Raw genomic sequence first — 22,074 nt, 5'->3', positions numbered from 1 at the left:
GAAACAAAAACAATATACACAAGGCAATGAAACACACAGCCATCCAAACATACGAAACTGAATATACCAAGAAACAAAAACAACATACACATGGCATTGAAACACACAGCCATTCAAACATACGAAACGAAATAATCAAAAAAACAAATACACAACGCAATGAATAAGCAGTGTTGTTGCTTATTTATCAAAGCATGAAAATATTTTCTTTTTAGAAATTTTCAGAGGTTGTCTCGGGTTTTTACTTATATCTCCGTTGTTGCATGTCTGATAGAATTATTGAAGATTTGGATCCAGAAGATATGTGGGGTCTTCAGAAAACTGATTACAACAGACAGACGGACATGGCTTAATCGACTCCGCTATCTACAAGGATTCAGAATATATATACTTTATAGGGTCGGAAAGTTATATTTCGGAATTTACAAACGGAATGACAAACTTATATATATCCTTCTCACGAAAGTGAAGATTAAACCTTCTTTAATGTCAAAAAATATAAGTGTAATAGCCCATTTACACCACTATGAAATCTAGCATTTATGAGATTTCGAACCAAATCTATTTGATTTTAACTAGATTTCCCTTAGCAAACAAAATATACTTCGTAAGTAGATTTCGGCAAAATCTACTCAAAATCTAATGCTTTTAGTAATGCAACTCTGTTTTCTTAACTTATACTAAAAAATACGACGCTGCAGCTTCCATAATTAAAATAAAACATCGACTTTCGACGTTTTGCAGTATGGCATGAAAAGTCGACTCTTTGACTTTTACAATTTTAACTTATCGACTTTCCACTTCCCAAGTATCTAGTCGGTAGATATATTGCACGGAAGGATTTTTTAATCCTTAATACTTTAATCCATATTCCAAGGAGTATTTTGCGCGACACTTCTTAGAACCTGTTATTTACCAGCAACAATTTTACTGACCATTTTGGAGGAATCTAATTTTCCAAGGATCTACTCTACCGATTTTTCAGGAAGGATTTACCTACCATGTCTCCTATCATATTCCAAGGAGTTTTGGCGCGACACTCGCTAGATCCTATATAGTTACCAGCAACGATTTTACTGACCATTTTGGAGGAAGCCAATTTTCCAAGGATCTGCTCTACCGATTTTTTGCACGGAAGGATTTTTTCAATCCTTACCATGTCTCCTACCATATTCCAAAGAGTTTTTGGCGCGACACTCGCTAGATCCTATACACCAGCAACGATTTTACTGACCATTTTGGAGGAAGCCAATTTTCCAAGGATCTGCTCTACCGATTTTTTGCACGGAAGGATTTTTTCAATCCTTACCATGTCTCCTACCATATTCCAAGGAGTTTTTGGCGCGACACTCGCTAGATCCTATACAGTTCACCAGCAACGATTTTACTGACCATTTTGGAGGAAGCCAATTTTCCAAGGATCTGCTCTACCGATTTTGCACAAGTCAATCCTCATGTCTCTACCTAAGGAGTTTTTTGGCGCGACACGAGATTTTTTCAATCCTTACCATGTCTCCTACCATATTCCAAAGAGTTTTTGGCGCGACACTCGCTAGATCCTATATAGTTACCAGCAACGATTTTACTGACCATTTTGGAGGAAGCCAATTTTCCAAGGATCTGCTCTACCGATTTTTTGCACGGAAGGATTTTTTCAATCCTTACCATGTCTCCTACCATATCCAAGAGTTTTTGGCGCGACACTCGCTAGATCCTATACACCAGCAACGATTTTACTGACCATTTTGGAGGAAGCCAATTTTCCAAGGATCTGCTCTACCGATTTTTTGCACGGAAGGATTTTTTCAATCCTTACCATGTCTCCTACCATATTCCAAGAGTTTTTGGCGCGACACTCGCTAGATCCTATACAGTTTCACCAGCAACGATTTTACTGACCATTTTGGAGGAAGCCAATTTTCCAAGGATCTGCTCTACCGATTTTTTGCACGGAAGGATTTTTTCAATCCTTACCATGTCTCCTACCATATTCCAAGGAGTTTTTGGCGCGACACTCGCTAGATCCTATACAGTTCACCAGCAACGATTTTACTGACCATTTTGGAGGAAGCCAATTTTCCAAGGATCTGCTCTACCGATTTTTTTCACGGACGGATTTCTTCAATCCTTACCATGTCTCCTACCATATTCCAAGGAGTTTTTGGCGCGACACTCGCTAGATCCTATACAGTTCACCCAGCAACGATTTTACTGGACCATTTTGGAAGAAGCCCATTTTTCCAAGGATCTGCTCTACCGATTTTTTGCACGGAAGGATTTTTCAATCCTTACCATGTCTTCCTACCATATTCCAAGTAGTTTTTGGCGCGACACTCGCTAGATCCCATACAGTTCACCAGCAACGATATTCCAAGGAGTTTTTGGCGCGACACTCGCTAGATCCTATGCAGTTCACCAGCAACGATTTTACTGACCATTTTGGAGGAAGCCAATTTTCCAAGGATCTGCTCTACCGATTTTTTGCACGGAAGGATTTTTTCAATCCTTACCATGTCTCCTACCATATTCCAAGGAGTTTTTGGCGCGACACTCGCTAGATCCTATACAGTTCACCAGCAACGATTTTACTGACCATTTTGGAAGAAGCCAATTTTCCAAGGATCTGCTCTACCGATTTTTTGCACGGAAGGATTTTTTCAATCCTTACCATGTCTCCTACCATATTCCAAAGAGTTTTTGGCGCGACACTCGCTAGATCCTATACAGTTCACCAGCAACGATTTTATTGACCATTTTGGAGGGAGGCCAATTTTCCAAGGATCTGCTCTACCGATTTTTTTGCGCGGAAGGATTTTTCAATCCTTACCATGTCTCCTACCATAATCCAAAGAGTTTTTGTCGCGACACTGGCTAGATCCTATACAGTTCACCAGCAACGATTTTACTGACCATTTTGGAGGAAGCCAATTTTCCAAGGATCTGCTCTACCGATTTTTTGCACGGAAGGATTTTTTCAATCCTTACCATGTCTCCTACCATATTCCAAGGAGTTTTTGGCGCGACACTCGCTAGATCCTATACAGTTCACCAGCAACGATTTTACTGACCATTTTGGAGGAAGCCAATTTTCCAAGGATCTGCTCTACCGATTTTTTGCACTGAAGGATTTTTTCAATCCTTACCATGTCTCCTACCATATTCCAAGGAGTTTTTGGCGCGACACTCGCTAGATCCTATACAGTTCACCAGCAACGATTTTACTGACCATTTTGGAGGAAGCCAATTTTCCAAGGATCTGCTCTACCGATTTTTTGCACGGAAGGATTTCTTCAATCCTTACCATGTCTCCTACCATATTCCAAGGAGTTTTTGGCGCGACACTCGCTAGATCCTATACAGTTCACCAGCAACGATTTTACTGACCATTTTGGAGGAAGCCAATTTTCCAAGGATCTGCTCTACCGATTTTTTGCACGGAAGGATTTTTTCAATCCTTACCATGTCTCCTACCATATTCCAAGGAGTTTTTGGCGCGACACTCGCTAGATCCCATACAGTTCACCAGCAACGATTTTACTGACCATTTTGGAAGAAGCCAATTTTCCAAGGATCTGCTCTACCGATTTTTTGCACGGAAGGATTTTTTTAATCCTTACCATGTCTCCTACCATATTCCAAGGAGTTTTTGGCGCGACACTCGCTAGATCCTATACAGTTCACCAGCAACGATTTTACTGACCATTTTGGAGGAAGCCAATTTTCCAAAGATCTGCTCTACCGATTTTTTGCACGGAAGGATTTTTTCAATCCTTACCATGTCTCCTACCATATTCCAAGGAGTTTTTGGCGCGACACTCGCTAGATCCTATACAGTTCACCAGCAACGATTTTATTGACCATTTTGGAGGAGGCCAATTTTCCAAGGATCTGCTCTACCGATTTTTTGCACGGAAGGATTTTTTCAATCGATTTTTTGCACGGAAGGATTTTTTCAATCCTTACCATGTCTCCTACCATATTCCAAGGAGTTTTTGGCGCGACACTCGCTAGATCCTATACAGTTCACCAGCAACGATTTTACTGACCATTTTGGAAGAAGCCAATTTTCCAAGGATCTGCTCTACCGATTTTTTGCACGGAAGGATTTTTTTCAATCCTTACCATGTCTCCTACCATATTCCAAGGAGTTTTTGACGCGACACTCGCTAGATCCTATACAGTTCACCAGCAACGATTTTACTGACCATTTTGGAGGAAGCCAATTTTCCAAGGATCTGCTCTACCGATTTTTTGCACGGAAGGATTTTTTCAATCCTTACCATGTCTCCTACCATATTCCAAGGAGTTTTTGGCGCGACACTCGCTAGATCCTATACAGTTCACCAGCAACGATTTTACTGACCATTTTGGAAGAAGCCAATTTTCCAAGGATCTGCTCTACCGATTTTTTGCACGGAAGGATTTTTTCAATCCTTACCATGTCTCCTACCATATTCCAAAGAGTTTTTGGCGCGACACTCGCTAGATCCTATACAGTTCACCAGCAACGATTTTATTGACCATTTTGGAGGAGGCCAATTTTCCAAGGATCTGCTCTACCGATTTTTTGCGCGGAAGGATTTTTTCAATCCTTACCATGTCTCCTACCATAATCCAAAGAGTTTTTGTCGCGACACTGGCTAGATCCTATATAGTTTACCAGCAACGATTTTACTGACCATTTTGGAGGAAGCCAATTTTCCAAGGATCTGCTCTACCGATTTTTTGCACGGAAGGATTTTTTCAATCCTTACCATGTCTCCTACCATATTCTAAGGAGTTTTTGGCGCGACACTCGCTAGATCCTATACAGTTCACCAGCAACGATTTTACTGACCATTTTGGAGGAAGCCAATTTTCCAAGGATCTGCTCTACCGATTTTTTGCACGGAAGGATTTTTTCAATCCTTACCATGTCTCCTACCATATTCCAAGGAGTTTTTGGCGCGACACTCGCTAGATCCTATACAGTTCACCAGCAACGATTTTACTGACCATTTTGGAAGAAGCCAATTTTCCAAGGATCTGCTCTACCGATTTTTTGCACGGAAGAATTTTTTCAATCCTTACCATGTCTCCTACCATATTCCAAGGAGTTTTTGGCAAGACACTTGCTAGATCCTATACAGTTCACCAGCAACGATTTTACTGACCATTTTGGAGGAGGCCAATTTTCCAAGGATCTGCTCTACCGATTTTTTGCACGGAAGGATTTTTTCAATCCTTACCATGTCTCCTACCATAATCCAAAGAGTTTTTTGCGCGACACTGGCTAGATCCTATACAGTTCACCAGCAACGATTTTACTGACCATTTTGGAGGAAGCCAATTTTCCAAGGATCTGCTCTACCGATTTTTTGCACGGAAGGATTTTTTCAATCCTTACCATGTCTCCTACCATATTCCAAGGAGTTTTTGGCGCGACACTCGCTAGATCCTATACAGTTCACCAGCAACGATTTTACTGACCATTTTGGAGGAAGCCAATTTTCCAAGGATCTGCTCTACCGATTTTTTGCACTGAAGGATTTTTTCAATCCTTACCATGTCTCCTACCATATTCCAAGGAGTTTTTGGCGCGACACTCGCTAGATCCTATACAGTTCACCAGCAACGATTTTACTGACCATTTTGGAGGAAGCCAATTTTCCAAGGATCTGCTCTACCGATTTTTTGCACGGAAGGATTTCTTCAATCCTTACCATGTCTCCTACCATATTCCAAGGAGTTTTTGGCGCGACACTCGCTAGATCCTATACAGTTCACCAGCAACGATTTTACTGACCATTTTGGAGGAAGCCAATTTTCCAAGGATCTGCTCTACCGATTTTTTGCACGGAAGGATTTTTTTCAATCCTTACCATGTCTCCTACCATATTCCAAGGAGTTTTTGGCGCGACACTCGCTAGATCCCATACAGTTCACCAGCAACGATTTTACTGACCATTTTGGAAGAAGCCAATTTTCCAAGGATCTGCTCTACCGATTTTTTGCACGGAAGGATTTTTTTAATCCTTACCATGTCTCCTACCATATTCCAAGGAGTTTTTGGCGCGACACTCGCTAGATCCTATACAGTTCACCAGCAACGATTTTACTGACCATTTTGGAGGAAGCCAATTTTCCAAAGATCTGCTCTACCGATTTTTTGCACGGAAGGATTTTTTCAATCCTTACCATGTCTCCTACCATATTCCAAGGAGTTTTTGGCGCGACACTCGCTAGATCCTATACAGTTCACCAGCAACGATTTTATTGACCATTTTGGAGGAGGCCAATTTTCCAAGGATCTGCTCTACCGATTTTTTGCACGGAAGGATTTTTTCAATCCCTACCATGTCTCCTACCATAATCCAAAGAGTTTTTGGCGCGACACTGGCTAGATCCTATATAGTTTACCAGCAACGATTTTACTGACCATTTTGGAGGAAGCCAATTTTCCAAGGATCTGGTCTACCGATTTTTTGCACGGAAGGATTTTTTCAATCCTTACCATGTCTCCTACCATATTCCAAGGAGTTTTTGGCGCGACACTCGCTAGATCCTATACAGTTCACCAGCAACGATTTTACTGACCATTTTGGAAGAAGCCAATTTTCCAAGGATCTGCTCTACCGATTTTTTGCACGGAAGGATTTTTTCAATCCTTACCATGTCTCCTACCATATTCCAAGGAGTTTTTGACGCGACACTCGCTAGATCCTATACAGTTCACCAGCAACGATTTTACTGACCATTTTGGAGGAAGCCAATTTTCCAAGGATCTGCTCTACCGATTTTTTGCACTGAAGGATTTTTTTCAATCCTTACCATGTCTCCTACCATATTCCAAGGAGTTTTTGGCGCGACACTCGCTAGATCCTATACAGTTCACCAGCAACGATTTTACTGACCATTTTGGAGGAAGCCAATTTTCCAAGGATCTGCTCTACCGATTTTTTGCACGGAAGGATTTTTTCAATCCTTACCATGTCTCCTACCATATTCCAAGGAGTTTTTGGCGCGACACTCGCTAGATCCTATACAGTTCACCAGCAACGATTTTACTGACCATTTTGGAGGAAGCCAATTTTCCAAGGATCTGCTCTACCGATTTTTTGCACGGAAGGATTTCTTCAATCCTTACCATGTCTCCTACCTTATTCCAAGGAGTTTTTGGCGCGACACTCGCTAGATCCTATACAGTTCACCAGCAACGATTTTACTGACCATTTTGGAAGAAGCCAATTTTCCAAGGATCTGCTCTACCGATTTTTTGCACGGAAGGATTTTTTCAATCCTTACCATGTCTCCTACCATATTCCAAGGAGTTTTTGGCGCGACACTCGCTAGATCCCATACAGTTCACCAGCAACGATTTTACTGACCATTTTGGAAAAAGCCAATTTTCCAAGGATCTGCTCTACCGATTTTTTGCACGGAAGGATTTTTTCAATCCTTACCATGTCTCCTACCATATTCCAAACAGTTTTTGGCGCGACAGTCGCTAGATCCTATACAGTTCACCAGCAACGATTTTCGGACCGCTTTTTGGAGGAATCTAATTTTACAAGGAACTATAGTTCCAAGACTATATTTAGTCTTGATTCCATTTTGTGTTTCCCACCTCTTTCCATTGAGTTTTCCATGGTATTTTTTATTAGCTAAGCAATATATTTTTCCCCTGTGGTGTTGCCACTTAATTCCCAAAATTTTCTCTGCCGTTGCTATTTTTCGTTGCTAACTGGACGGACGTACCGTATTCTTATCATTAAATCATAGAAAGGTTGTTATTCGGTTTAGCGAATGTTTCGTTTTTACGAATAGGCCTGACATTATATCTTTCGTTAAACCGGGAAACCACAGTATTTATAAATTTTAAATTAATTATCACTTTTAATTGTCAATTACTTTATTTACCTTTGTCAAATTTAAACACAAAAACATACAATATAATATATACTAAACATAACAAATTGCATACAATAGCAAAGTCTTACTGAACAAACCACAGGGTATACAGAGGCGTCACGAGCAAAAAACTATTTCCCTCTCTTTCGCACAAAACGATTTCAATGATTTTTTTAGCTGTATTTTATATACCTCTTCTCACCAAACAATTTCAAAATCAAACAAAAGCTGATTTTAGACTTTTTTAAATGTCAAAAGTGACACCTCTGTATACTTTGTGGAACAAACAACCCATCAAGTTTTATTGTTCAGTCGGCTTGATTTGTACTAACCAGTCAAACTAATAGTTTTGTTTACGTCTCTTCAGGGTGCACTTATACAAAAACAACAAAAGTAGATACTTCTGTCAAAAAAATTACATGTTGCCACCGTGTTTTTTATTTTAATTTACCTTACAAAAAGACAATCCCACATGCCCAAAAATCTCTTCACGTAAAGTAAATATGTATTATAAGATAAAATTTATTAAAAATTATACATGAATATTATTTATTATTTACTTATTAAAAAAGTAAATAAATTATCAATTAAAATGACAAAAAATTAGTATTAGATTACAAATTGTAAGTAGTAGCAAAATACAAATTAATATGTATAATATTATTTTTTATCAGTCACTATTGGGAACTTATAATACCGTGTAGGTCTCTACTATTGTCGTATAAGAAATATATAATGATCTTTATAGAAATGTGACCAAACCACTACCATGGAAAGTTGTTAAAAATTATGATATCTATGATAAAATCGAGTTTTAATAATTTTATTTACAATTGTGGGATGTTTGCACTCTCAATTGATTAGTAAAAAGTTCCCTATAATTGATAAAATATGTGCATATTTAAGACAATGTGCAATGTTTGAGTATTGTGGCAACTCTAAATGGTGTACTTTGACAGTTGTATCTACCTCAAATAAAAAAAATGAGTGATCAGCTGTTGAATTGACTTCACACAAAGTAAATTAATAAAGTAGCATCACTTGAACAGCTGACTATTTTTTTTAAACTAGATAAATGAAGCAAATTGTCAAAGTTTGTTTTGAAAATTGTTAACATTGTTTACTTCGCCATTTTTAAATTGTGTTTTGTTATTTGTTAAAATTTGTGAAAAGTTGAAAAAGTGAATTAAAAGTGATTTTAAAGTAGTTTAAAAGTGTAATAAATTGTATAATATATAATAATATAATTAAATCGTTAATATTTTTAACTTAAAAGTAATATTTTTTATTTATGTTTTGTTCACATTGTTGTTCAAGGAAATTTTATTTTGACACAATCTTAAATTATTCCAAAAACAAAATACATGTGGTTGTTGTAGATGTTGTTGTACAACAAGAGATGTCGCTACTTTATTAATATACTTTGACTTCACATTATAAGTGCACCCTGCGTCTCTTAGTAAGAAAACGAAACCAAGAACTAAGCAATACGTAAGCAGCACACGCAAATCTGTTTTTACTGTTCAGTCGTTGTGTTCAGTTCGGCCACAAAGTATACAGAGGTGTCACTTTTGACATTTAAAAAAGTCTAAAATCAGCTTTTGTTTGATTTTGAAATTGTTTGGTGAGAAGAGGTATATAAAATACAGCTAAAAAAATCATTGAAATCGTTTTGTGCGAAAGATAGGGAAATAGTTTTTTGCTCGTGACGCCTCTGTATACCCTGTGGTTCGGCTGAGTTGAAAAACTTAACATGGCCGCTGCTTGTGTGTGTGGCTGCTGAAGAAAAACAAAACCACTTGCAAGTTGCACAGTTAACTGACTTCAGTTAGCTTGTGAGGGAAAAATAAATACTTGAACTTTCTTCAGTTCAGTCGACATTTAAAAAAATAAAACTAAATATTAAACCCTGGATCTAATATATTGTCCATTTGGGGTTAGACCAGGGATGGAAAATGAGATTTTGTTTCAGTATCAAAAATTATTTCAGAGGGTACTTTTTTGGATCTTAGAGTACTATAATATTTTTTTTTGCTGAAAGTTGTTAATTTTTTAAATATACCTTCACATATTTAGACATTTTTAAATAATTAACAACAGAAGTAGAAAAGGTATTATATATACCGTTGGGTGATCGATTATTCGACATTTTCCAAAAACCGGTTTTCGAGTAGTTCGAATAGTTGACATTTGAAAAAAACCGGTTGATATTTTTCAAATTCAGAGAAAACGGATTTTTATTATACATAAAAACATCTAGTTTAATTTGAAAAAAAATTATGACCCGAACTGATTTTTTAAAATAAACATTATTTCTTTAATGTAAAAAACTGGGAAGAATCATAATCCTAGTTTATTCTAAAGTCCCTGTTTAGTAAATTTTCATAGGCATTCCAACACTGCTATAATATTTCAGCGCCAAATTAATTATTGTAATTGGAATATAATCTTAAGATTGATAAAATTTTATCCAACAGTCATTCCAATCAATTTTACAAATAAATTTTTTTAATTAATTAGGAAAATCAAAGAAGTTTAACCAAAGGTGCTTTAGAAAAATATACTCTAGTTTCTTGACTCGAATATTTTAAAATTTAGACAGGCTGTATTATTATTTATTTCAAAATTTAATTGAAGTAATCTTTGAATACAAAGCAAATAAAAGTATTCGAAACCGGCTTTTAAAAAGTTAAAAAACCGGGTTATTCGATATTCAAAAAAATAAACATTTAGAAAAAACCGACATTGGTAAATAGTTAAACTGAAAAATTTTATTGATAATAGAATAAAGTGTTATATACCATTGTAAAGCTAATGAAATTACGCGTATTCTGATGTTCATATTAAGTATGTTAGATAAATATAGCTAACAGAATACCTGGGACAAAATAGAGTTTAAAATATTAAGATAAAATACAAAATATAAAGAATTTCGAAAAACAGAAAAAACCATTTCGGTGAAATTTAGGTGAGGTGAGGTTTATAATATAATAATTTCAATTAATTACATTATATATTTCTATGTAAAAATATGAAAAACTTAAAATTTTCCCGAAAAATTACGACATTTGTAATCATTTTGGTGTTGTATACAAATTTGTGTATGTCATTGAAATCGTCTCCCAAGGACCTTTCATATGATACTAAATTTGCATATGGTTTATTTGTCAAAAATGTGAAAAAAATAACATAAAAACCCTAAAAAGGACCTTTTTATCCTTTGATCCAGCTCACCAAATATTGACGTCAGGACAAAAATTTTGAGAAATGGTATCTTAGAATGAACTAAATTTTCATTTTTGGTGGGAACATCAGCAATTTCCATTTTGGGGCCACCCTAATATACATATGTGTTATTAAATTAAAATTCGATGTACATAGGTGTTCATTTTTTAAAAAATCAATAGTCATATCAAATTCTACACATGAGACCATACATAAGACCATCCATGACATGAAACAGTAATTTGCTTTAAAGTCCAAATAATTTTCACCAAAAAATTTCTCTTATTATCTATGGTTGAATTCTTAATTTCAAAACATATCGTTTTATATTAGATAGAAATTGAGTCCTTCGAGCTTCTATCATTTGGAAATAATTAGTTTTAAAGTCAAATATTTTTTCAAAATTGAAATTTTTGGTAATTTTTTTCATGTAATATTAACAATGGAATTTAATTAGATTAATATTCATATATGTCAATCAAGATAAAAATTCGAAATGAGCTGCATTGGTTATTTGCAAAACATACTTCTAAAAAGTGGCTTTTAAAACTAGATTTCAAAACATTCTTAGAATTTCAAATTTGAACTTTTAAAGATACTTTGACCCCATTTTCTCATTGTCTGATTATGTTTTATCATAACGATAAATTGACATTTTACATACAAAAATTATTTTAACCGGCAGTATATCCACCTGTTAAACGATAACCGGAGGTTGAGATATTGGCCTGAGAGTATCAAATAAGACTCGGGAGTATCACGGTACTTTTGAACATCAAATAGTATCAAAAAAAGTACCATCGTACCAAATTTGCCATCCCTGGGTTAGACCTATTAGCGGTCCAAATATCATGTAAATTGGTTTAGTAGTTTTGCCGTGAAACCGTAACAAACACAAACAGTCTGTTTTATAAGTATATATGTAGATAGGCTTGCCAGACGTACAGTTTTCAGCAGTACGCGTACTTTTTTTTAGTAATTGTACTTTTAATTGCATAACCCTTAAAGAAGTACGCAAATGTACTTCTTTTTGTACTTTTTTAATTTTACCATAATTTTATAGGTGTAATCAGGGTGTACTGAATACAAAGTGACATCGCTAGCCCAGCTGATCATTGTTTACAATTTTTTATACATAGACTTGTATACAGGCTTAAACCGCATGTTTTTCAAACTACATATAAAAAAATTGACAATCGTGCTGTTGCTCTCAAGTGCTGGTACCTAGTTAAGTATACCGTGGGTGTAATCATGTCCATAGACATATATTCTATAGAATCGCTGTATAAGGACTTCAAAGATAGATAGAGGTTTCGATGCATTTGTCATGCACAGAATAGTGCGTTTATTCAAAACGCTTTAAATTTAAAGTTTATTAAATTTTGATTAAGATATTGCTGTAATGAAAGTTTTTAATGAATTTTCGGCATAAAAAAGACTGCAGCAAATGTGAAGGACATGTTTGAATGTTAAAATGGCCCATAATGATCCTTCGTGTAGATACCTATTCGATAGCTTTATCCAGTTAAAAACTATACTGCCATTCTTATTTTTCGTAGCAGGATGGCTAATTTTTCGAAAATGAAGTATCTGATGTTTGAAGAATGACAAATTTGAATAACAGAGTAAAAGCTGTAACGTTTTTGTAACAGGTAGAGATAGAGAATTCTTTAATTTTACTGGATATTTTTTCTCAATAAAAAGATATCAAACATATGTTTACAACAAATGGTTGATATTTATGAACAGTGACAGTCATTTGATCGGTCATTTGACTGGCACTACTGATGTATTATTTTTATCACAGCGTAAAACAAAGTTTCTATCAGTTTCTTAAGGCAAATGGACAAAAGTGATGGAAACATTTGTGTACATGTGATTTTTCTTCTCCCTTGCACTTATAAATTCTATCGACTTTAAAACATATATTTGAGCTCCTCACTGTTTTGTTGTTTACTAACCAAGGATGGCATAAATATTAGTCAGGATTGACTGATCATGCTTGATGGATATATCACGGTTAACAAATTAAAAATGATGCATTTATCGGTCATTGTTGACTAATCATATTTGATGAATATATCCGTCAAATGTGACGGCTATACCAATTTATAATAAAACACAATTTATTAATATTTTAAGATATATATTTGTTAATTTTTTTAATATAATAAGCATATACATAAATTTCACCATTTTACATACCTCGAAGGATCTTAAATCCGCTGATGCTCCTCTTAATTTGTGGAAATAAGTTGTCTTTAAGAAATACATATAAATATCGAAATATAAACATTAAAAGTAAGTAATCATGTTACCATAGATTGATTAAACTCTGAAGTGTTTTTCTTCAGCTCCACTTCTTGCACTATTTTTAAATTCTGTTTATAATAAATCTCTTTATTTTTAATAATTTATAGTCTTTGTAAATTTTTTAATTTTTCGCTTCTTGATCTTTGGCTTTTACAGAAATAATTAATTTATAACGTCGAAAAATATAACTCTGAAACACAGTAACAATCAAATGTAGTTGTTTCACTCTTTCATATGCAAATGAAACCCTTTACCACACATTGGGTACATCAACGGTCATTTGACTGTCATTATTGATGGAATTATCCATTAACTATTTTTTTTTAGCAATTTAAAAAAAAATTTGCAAGAGTGTTAGTGAAATCATATTGTATGTGTTCCCTACAAGCAGTGTTGCCACTTTGGTTATTATTAACCTAAATTGGTTATTTTTATTTTGCATGTGTACATTAGGGTTCTATAAATCGACTTTCGAATAATCGAACAATCGACTTTTTGTCGAAAAAAGTCGAAAAGTCGAAGTCGACTATTTTGTTCCAAAAAAGTCGATAACTCGACTATCGTCTATGAAAAAAGTCGAAAAGTCGACTTTGTAAATAAAAGTCGAAAAAAGTCGAAAAGTCGGAAAGTCGAAAAAAGTCGAAAAGTCGAAAAAAGTCGATAAGTCGAAAAAAGTTGAAGAAAGTCGAAAAAAAGTCGAAAAGTCGGAAAAAGTCGAAAAGTCGGAAAAAGTCGAAAAGTCGAAAAATTTTAAAAAAGTAGAAAAGAGGTCAAAAACTCTAAAATAGTCGGAAAAACTCGAAAAAAGTAAAAAAATAGTCGAAAAAAGTCGAAAAAAGTCGAAAATAATCAAAAAGTCGAAAAAATCGAAAAGCCGAAAAGTCGGAAAAAGTCGAAAAGTCGAAAAAAGTCGAAAAAAGTCGGAAAAAGTCGAAAAAAGTCGAAAAGTCGAAAAAAGTCGGAAAAAGTCGAAAAGTCGAAAAAAGTCGAAAATTCGGAAAAAGTCGAAAAATCGGCCATTTATAAAATACTAAAAGTCGAAAAGTCTAAAAGTCGACTTTTAAATAAATGAGAAAGGTCGAAAAGTCGAAAAATCGACTTTTCATAAAATGGAAAAAGTCGAAAGGTCGAAAAGTCGACTTTTAACTAAATGCAAAAAGTCGAAAAGTCGAAAAGTCGACTTTTCGTTTCAACTATAGAACCCTAGTGTACATGTGAATTATTTTTTCGTTTTGGTTATTTTTTGTAAAGAATTGAACTAAATGCTGTTTGCTTTTATTCTAAAAACAAAATTAAAAAAACTTCTTTTATCTCAAATCAACTATGTAAATATACATATCGTCCTGTTTTTGAATTTTGGTAATATGTGGAATTTTTTTTACTATTCGAAATTTTTTTATTACTGCAATTTGTACATCTACTGGTAATACTTATGTGCACAAGGGTATTTTTCGATATCTTAATTGGTTAGGATTTAGCAAAAGTACCTATGAGTTTTCCACATATTAAATGAGTTGATTTAAATCATAACAACACCGTAATATTATTTTATTTACACTAGTCAATCTAACACCGTATATAATGAATCTTCTCTCTCCTTTTGGTGCATCCATGCACTTAAAATCACTTTTTTGGTCGATTCAAACTCGTGCGTCCTTCCTTTAACATTTCTATTGGAACTTTTTATGTAAAGAACTCGCGATACTTATATGAAAAAACGAAGTAGGCTGTATTTCGCATTTCGATTTTTATGGTATTTGGTGGGAATAGTCTACGTACTTAGTAGATTATGTCCTCCAAATTAAATTTAAAATGAAATTTTGCATAAACAGATACTGTGCTAATTTGTCGAAATTCTAAGATAAATGATTTAATAAGAATTAGTAAAGTATTTTCTGCCTATTGATGCAAGAATAGTATCACAATATCTTTAAAGTATTAATCAACTGATATTTTTAAGTAACACAGCTAAGGAAAATGAAATTGTATTGTATACAAAAGTTGTAATAACATCTAAACTCGTACGACGAACAATAATCACGATATATGCAAAGATTTGATACTCATGATATTTGACTTCTACTTAGGGTTCTATAAATCGACTTTCGAATAATCGAACAATCGACTTTTTGTCGAAAAAAGTCGAAGTCGACTATTTTGTTCCGAAAAAGTCGATAACTCGACTATCGTCTATGAAAAAAGTCGAAAAGTCGACTTTGTAAATAAAAGTCGAAAAAAGTCGAAAAGTCAAAAAATCGGAAAGTCGAAAAAAGTCGAAAAGTCGAAAAAAGTTGAAAAGTCGAAAAAAGTCGATAAGTCGAAAAAAGTCGAAAAGTCGGAAAGTCGGAAAGTCGGAAAAAGTCGAAAAGTCGGAAAAAGTCGAAAAAAGTCGAAAAGAGTCGAAAATTTTAAAAAAGTGGAAAAGAGGTCAAAAACTCAAAAATAGTCGGAAAAACTCGAAAAAAGTAAAAAAACAGTCGAAAAAAAGTCGAAATAAATCGAAAATAGTCAAAAAGTCGTAAAAAAAAGTCGAAAAGTCGGAAAAAGTCGAAAAGTCGGAAAAAGTCGAAAAAAGTCGAAAAGTCGAAAAGTCGAAAAAAGTCGAAAAGTCGGAAAAAGTCGAAAAGTCGACCATTTATAAAATACTAAAAGTCGAAAAGTCTAAAAGTCGACTTTTAAATAAATGAAAAATGTCGAAAAGTCGAAAAATCGACTTTTCATAAAATGGAAAAAGTCGAAAGGTCGAAAAGTCGACTTTTAACTAAATGCAAAAAGTCGAAAAGTCGACTTTTCGTTTCAACTATAGAACCCTACTTCTACTATCTCACCATGACTTTTAGTTCTTTATTTACATTTTCTAGATGATGTTGTATACTAGTTTTTATTATACCGTCTTAAATTCTAAATTTTGGTCAATTTGTCGAATAATTTGGATAGATTACGTTTACAAATATTGCTGAAGTTATGAATTTAATGCTAACATCCGCTACATGGTATTATAATTTGGTCAAATATACCCCTTAAACCCAAATTTCGAACGAAATCTCCAAATCTGTACATAAAATGGGAAGAATTTTATAATTTAAAATTGTTTTTCAAAAAGTTGTGGAGTACTTTTGAATTGCGCTAAAATGCGTTAAAAACTCAGTTGTTTTTTAAAATAAATATTAATTACATTTGTTAACGAATCCGCGAAGAGACATATATTTATTGTTGAAAACACGATAGAGTCGAAAAGAAACAAGATAGAAAAATTAAATATTTTGCCAAAATATTTTTAATTGACCCAATTTGATTGGTATTGAAAATGCGAAATATCGGTCAACGATTTCCTATTCAGTAAACTACTATATTGCTTAAAAAAGCATCTATAGCGAAGAAATTCAATATAAAAAGTTTTATTGGAAATGTATTTGTCAAAGTTTGTGAGGATCGGTACATAATTGACTCTATCCCTCATAAAAAGTCTCCTCAGGAAATGACTTTAAAGCTCATAATGTACTGCAATATAGCAACAAAATTCAACATAATCAAGTTTTAAAGGAACTAAAATATCTCTGTCAGATTTTATGAGAATTGGTCCATAATTGACCATACGTCTCATATAAGATCCCGTACAGAAAATTACATTAACGCTCATAACTGTCTTCATAATACCAGTTTAGCGACGAAATTTAAAATAGTTACGAGTTCCACTTCAGAAAATGAATTTGTTATTTTAATGTCCAAATGTAAACATGAAACAAATAAAAATTATTTTGTTTACTTTTTTCTTAATTTGGTTATTTTTTATTCGAATTTTGGTTAGAAAAAAAATTTTGTTGTGGCAACACTGCCTACAAGAAATGTATGACCGAAACTAACACATACATAATTATTTCACTAACACTCTTGCAACATTTTTTTTATAAAATTGCTAAAAAAAATAGTTAATGGATAATTCCATCAATAATGACAATCAAATGAGCGGTAAAATTACTGTTGATGTACCCAATGTGTGGTAAAGGGTTTCATTTGCATATGAAAGAGTGAAACAACTACATTTGACTGTTACTGTGTTTTAGAGTAATATTTTTCGACGTTATAAATTAATTATTTCTGTAAAAGCCAAAGATCAAGAAGCGAAAAATTTAAAAATTTACAAAGTCTATAAATTATTGAAAATAAAGAGAATTATTATAAACAGAATTTAAAAATAGTGCAGGCTGTGGAGCTGAAGATAAACACTTCGGAGTTTAATCAATCTATGGTAACATGATTACTTACTTTTAATTTTTATATTTCGATATTTATATGTATTTCTTACAGACAACTTATTTCAACAAATTAAAAGGAGCATCAGCGGATTTAAGATCCTGCGAGGTATGTAAAATGGTGAAATGATTGTTTATTTGTGTACATGCTTATTATATTAATAAAATTAACAAATATATATCTTAAAATATTAATAAATTGTGTTTTATTATAAATTGGTATAGCCGTCACATTTGACGGATATATTCATCACATATGATTAGTCAACAATCACCGATAAATAGATCATTTTTAATTTGTTAACTGTGATAGATATATCCATCAAGCATGATCAGTCAATCCTGACTAATATTTATGTCATCCTTGGTTAGTAAACAACAAAAGAGTGAGGAGCTCAAATATATGTTTTAAAGTCGATAGAATTCATAAGCGCAAGGGAGAAGAAAAATCACATGTACACAAATGTTTCCATCACTTTTGTCCATTTGCCTTAAGCTGTATGGCCACACGACCACATTTGGTCAAATCTTGTTTATGTGTTAGTAATTTATTCCAGCAATCATTGAGGAAGAAGAAGCATAAATTTCATTTTTATTTAGATTTTGCGACGGCAACATCATTTTTTTTTTTTTACCGCATAGTGATAAAAAATGTGTGAAAAAATTTTTTGCGTTATGTGTTTATACTGTTACACATACAATTTTTGTTATAAAAAACAATTATTTATTTTTTGAAATTATTTTTTTATTAATGGAAAATTGTTTTAAAAAACTGTATATTTTTCTTTGTATATATTTTAAGTAAAATTTGGTACTGTGCCTGTAAATAAATTCGAATATGTTTTTTTTTTCATCCATATTTTATTTACCTTGCGGTAAAAAATGTGATGTTGTCTCACCAAAAACTAAATAAAAATGAATTTATGCTTCTTCTTCTTCAATGTATGCTTCTTCTGCTTCAATTTCTGTTGAAAATCAAAAGTGTTTTGATTTTCATCAAACCAGTGCGTGTGAGTTTTTTTCACTAACACCCAATTTACACGATGATTTTTTTTTCATGTTTGCCCAGACGTCTGTTTTCATGTTTGTCGATGATTGATGGTGAGCGGGGAAGAGAAGAATGGGGGGTAAGAAAACAAACATGATTTGGGATTTTCATGATTGTTTTTGACATTCCTCTTTAAACTCATTCGTACTGTTGATATTATGCTCATGTAAAAAAATAATTATGTCTTTTTTTTACACGAAAACATTAAAATTTGCATTAAAAAAATACTATAGCGTGTAATTAAATTTTTTTAAATCAAATTAAATGGTTTTTATGTTAAAAATTTCATTTTATTTTTATTACGAATAAGTAATTAAAAAGGATTATACAATTAAACATCAAAAAAAGACATGCATAGTTGCATGTAAAAAATCACCGTATAAATGTTCATGATTTTTTGGAAGATTCTCAAAAGAGAATTGGAAAAAACAGACGTCTGAAAAGTCTTCATGTAAATTGCGCCTAATACTATCAAAAAAATCGTGTGTGTGTAAATTTGTTTGATCATTGCCATACCCCTTTAAAGCGACACGGCCACACATCAAATTTGTTTGACTCAAACGGTAAGTTTTTTTTATTGTGTTAGTGAAAAAACTCACATGTATATATCCGGTGTGAGTTTTTTTACTAACACAATCCAAAAACTTACCGTTTGAGTCAAACAGTTTGATGTGTCGCCAAGGCGCTTAAGAAACTGATAGAAACTTTGCTTTACGCTGTGATAGAAATAATACATCAGTAGTGCCAGTCAAATGACCTATCAAATGACTGTCACTGTTCTTGTAGGGTTAGTTTCGGTCATACATTTCTTATAGGGAACGAGACAAAAATTGGAATAATTTTATTTGTCATAAATTAGTTTTATATAAGTTTTTTTGTGAAAAATCATAACAACCAATGTCAATCTAGCGTTTTTAGAACAATTCAATTTATTTGAAAATAAGCAATTGTACTGCTTTTTTAACAACGATGTACGTTTTTTGTTGATTTCAAATCTGGCAAGCCTATATATAGGATACATCGTTTGAAAGCCCTCTCGAATGCCATATAAAAAGTATGATTTGAGTAGATAATGCAGAAGATATTCTACATTATATCGAGCCCTTTTTGCAAAATGGACGTAAGCGACTTGATTTTCGATTTTCGTTTTTTTTATAGAAATCGATAATTTAGGTCCATTAGCATCATCTCTAAAAATTTCGTAGCTATAGACCCAATGGTTTCAACTTTACAAGAAAAAGAAAAAAGACGTAAGTACACATTAATTTTCTGTTTATGAATTTTTTAACAGCAAAGTGTCGGTTACGTCTAAATTTTCTTTTAAAATATATTAAATTTATAGAAAAATGTTGAACAAATTAACGTATTGAATTTGTTTCTGAATGAAATGCCACATATCTGAGTATAATTGTAATAAATTCATGTAATTATCACTATGCCATTGCAATTTTTGTGCTAAAATTTATAATTTTCTATAACTTTTTATGAATTTAGTTCATTCTAATTACTAATTACATTGCATTTATATTATTACCATTTAACCATCTCTTATATTTGGTTGTAAATTTGTGGTTTCGGAAGGCGGACCTGTATATGGACTCTGAATGAATCAATACTCCCAGAATTTACTTATTTATTCGATATAAGACGAATTGTACTACCATGTATGGATATTAATGTAGACATCAGTGTGATTTTCAGAATTGTGGACCGAGGTCTATAGAATTTAAACGCGTGATTAGTTTTGAAAACTAATTTTTTTGTAGAATTTCATCATACTTTCTTAATTTTTGAAAGATTTATTAACTGTAAACTTATTTTCTGTATGAGGGGCATGTGAAACCATCCTAAAACATCATCATACATCAAGTTTCGTTGCTGTACTGGTATTTTTAAGACTGCTATGGTCATAAAATCATTGTCTTACAGGGTCCATATATGCAGGCTAGGGTTAAATATTGCCTGACATTTGTCATACTTCCCAACATAATTTACAGGTATATATAACCGACTTCTGCAAAATTTTATAGCGATTGCTACATAAACAACATATTTATTAATGTTTTAACTATAATCCTGGAGGTACTTGTATGGAGGCTAAGTGAAATCAAGAACCGATTTTGCCCATTATTAACACAAAACAATATTTGTCATTAATAAGGATTTTTGGAGAATTTCCTATCCGGTTTTCAACAAAAAGACTGACATACAGACATCCCTAGATGATCTTAAAATCTTATAAAAAATATTTATTACACTCTTAAATTTCAGATTTATACAAATTATATAAAGATATACACCAAAAAATATTTTTTTTAGACAGAGAATTTAGACGTAACCGCCTCAACATTGTTTATATCATAAAAATATGTCTAGACAAAAAAGACGTAAGCGACAAAAAAATCGGATATAGCGTCAATATAAAATCGAAAAAAACTGCATCCCATATTTTAGATGTAATAATATTTATTAACGGAGTTTTGGAGTAATGCTATGTCCTACTTCGAAGATAATTAAAAAAATGCTGTCCTGTAAAATTTAGTTTTTGTCGGTTACGTCTTTTGTGCGAAAAGGGCTCGATATTATAAATCATTAAATGTCTGTAACCCCTAAACCAAATGAGACCAAAAAAGACACCAAACAATTTTAAATTATGTTTGCTACACCTGGTTAAAATATTATTGAAATCGCAGCCGTTAGAGTTATAAAAAATTAATAAGTCTAAAGCGCCATAGTTGTGTTAGTAAAAAAACTCACACCGCATAGACCTGGTCCACACTAGGAAACTTTTGTTGAGAAACTTTTTCTTAATTCTCTTTTGAAGTTTCCTTAATGTCCACACATGAAATCTTTTGTTTCAGAAACTACGTATAAATTGCATTGATTTGTTGTTGTACAAATGAGAAGAACAACAAAAAACAAGTTTCCGAGTACGGGAAACTCCGTACCGCGAGAGAGATGAATGATATTCTTTCTCTCTCACGCAAAATCAAAAGTTTCCCAAAAAAAGTTTCCTAGTGTGGACCGGCAGATATATACATGTGATTTTTTCACTGGACAATTAAAAAACTTACTGTTTGAGTCATCAAATTTGATGTGTGGCCATGTCGCTTTAAGTCAAAACTAAATTTTACTATTTGAGATCTTTTTCAATGTTTATGTAAAAATATAATGCTCCAGGATGCCATATAACATAATCACAAACTCTAGTTTGAAAATTACCCAACATGAGTAAAACTTTACATTTAAAACGCACATTCGACTTAGATCACATTTAATCATAAACATTAATGTTTATTTTTCACAAAAATTAAAAAATTTTGAAATTAAAAATATTTTGAATTT

Source organism: Lucilia sericata, unplaced genomic scaffold (assembly GCF_015586225.1).
Source record: "Lucilia sericata isolate MDLA Ls3-8-SP2 unplaced genomic scaffold, ASM1558622v1 Contig000103F_arrow, whole genome shotgun sequence".
NCBI classification, from domain to species: Eukaryota; Metazoa; Arthropoda; class Insecta; order Diptera; family Calliphoridae; genus Lucilia; species Lucilia sericata.
The sequence above is the reverse complement of the archived record's forward strand: the minus strand, read 5'-3'. Positions refer to the sequence as shown.